Source organism: Pteropus medius, unplaced genomic scaffold, assembly GCF_902729225.1.
Source record: "Pteropus medius unplaced genomic scaffold, Ma_sr-lr_union100, whole genome shotgun sequence".
Classification (NCBI taxonomy): Eukaryota; Metazoa; Chordata; class Mammalia; order Chiroptera; family Pteropodidae; genus Pteropus; species Pteropus medius.
In genome coordinates this window covers 3,620,822-3,622,837 of record NW_024350325.1, presented here as the reverse complement: position 1 = coordinate 3,622,837, position 2,016 = coordinate 3,620,822, and the positions used below count along the sequence as shown (strand labels likewise).

The 2,016-nt window shown below is 35.9% G+C and overlaps 1 pseudogene; it reads left to right on the top strand.

The window, feature by feature from the left end:
• The first annotated feature begins 1,609 nt into the window (after window positions 1-1,609).
• LOC120583905 (uncharacterized) lies at window positions 1,610-1,728 on the top strand (annotated as a pseudogene).
• Window positions 1,729-2,016: the final 288 nt, after the last annotated feature.

The window sequence follows — 2,016 nt, the reverse complement described above, 5'->3', positions numbered from 1 at the left end:
AATTTAGCAAGGGAAAGAGATATGAATTAGATAATCATATATGTGAGTATATGGTTATAGGCTGTAGTGAGTAATATTAAAGGAAAAGTTCAGGTGTTGAGAAAAGAGGGAGAACCAGACTTAATTGGATGGACAGAGAATGCTTAGAGTTGTTCTCTGAAGAAGGAATGGAGTGAGCAAGGCAACAGTGGTGGCGCAGAGAAATAGAGGATTGCAGGAAGAGCAAATGCAAATAAAAAGGTCTGGAGTTAAAGGGATAAAAAGCTTAGCGTCGTGAAGGAACGAAGGAAAACAGGTGTGGCTCGGTGTATGGAGCAAAGGGGAAACTGGTAGGGCTTGAGGCTGGAGAGACTGATGGAGTAGATCCACATATCATGTTCGAGGTGATCTTTCTTCTCAGAGCAATGGGAAAGCATTGAAAGGAAGTCACTCTGATCTGATCTACAACAGAAAATTGCTAGTTCTAGAAAATAATATACTGCTAATTATTTATAGTACTTATTAACTGATCATAGGGAATTGTTATCACCAACATCCTCAAAAATAAATAATAGGAATTACCAATGGTATCCTTTTTTTATAAATACAAATCATAAATGTGCTATTTAAATAAATCAAAAATAACTATTGAGTTGCTTACTAGGTAATTCAACATAAATGGAAGTTTCAAAGATAAATATAAGAGCTTACTCTTCATTCAAGACGCAAAAGGTAAGCATAACTAATACAGTCCCTGCCCATATGTGAAATATAAATTATAGGACATGTTATGGCTCATTTGCTGAGAGCCATCAGTTAGGCTTTCCAGCGTGGTCCTGGCCCTCCCTGGTACTTTCTTCGGTTAGTCTTGTTCTTGGTCAGCCTGCTGTTTCCACATCAATTCTAAGGTGGCTATTTCTTAAGGGCTATTTTCAGACATTAGAAATTCAGTGTTTTGTTTTGTTTTTTTATAGAGAAATCAGCATACATTTATTGAAATGGATACATGTTATCATATATGAAAATATACATAGCATACACACAAAATTGCAGAACAGCATTTATTGTTCTTTGACCTTTACACATATAGTTTGATTTTTAAAACGACTGTCGCTATATGTTAAGTAATGCTTTTGAGGTTGAGAAATGGAAGAATTACAAGAAACTTAAAGGCAAAACAATTTAAGTTGCAAAAGAGTAATACAGCAACAGAAGTAAATCCTTCCCTACTGGGAAGTAAGGTGATAAAGATGATCGACAGATGCAAACAGGAAGCAAAAATACATAGATTTTATAAGGTCATAGCAGAAACTGAAAGTCAGCAGTAAGTCAGCAGTCCAGCCAGTATTTACTTCAAGGAGGTTTAGATCGGTGTTTAAAGATCCAGATTTGAATTATTGGGTCCACCTTTCTAGTTCTTTAAGTTATAATACCCTCACATCACCCATTTGTATTAGTTTGACCAATCTAAAACAATGAAAACACATTCAAATTATACTGGGTAGACTATTTACGACTTGAACACTGGGACACAATTCAAGCTTTTATATCTGTTGATTCAGTCACTTCCCAAATTGTCTCATTAAGTCCAAAATACCTACACTAAAAAATATCTTAAAAGTTAAACATGGTCTATGGCCGTACCACCCTGCATATACCTGATCTCGTCTGATTTTGGAAGCTGAGCAGAGTCAGGCCTGGTTAGTACTTGGATGGGAGACCACTTTGGAATACCAGATGCTGTAGGCATTAAAAAAAAAAAAGTTAAGCATGTTCTCAAATTTTTAAAACATAATCTTAAGTATCAATTTGTCATTAGAGCAATTAGAAACTAAGGAGAAGAAAACAGAGGGAATTAATATGAAACTAAATCTTCCAACCCCCAAAAGAGAAATAAAATTAAAATGCTATCTCCAAATCAAGGATCCAGTGGTCAAGCATAGACCAGTGGACACCCACATTATGGCTATGTCATTTGCATCAGACCTAGAACAACTCTTCTAACCACCACTCTCACCACCAGCCATTTCATGACCT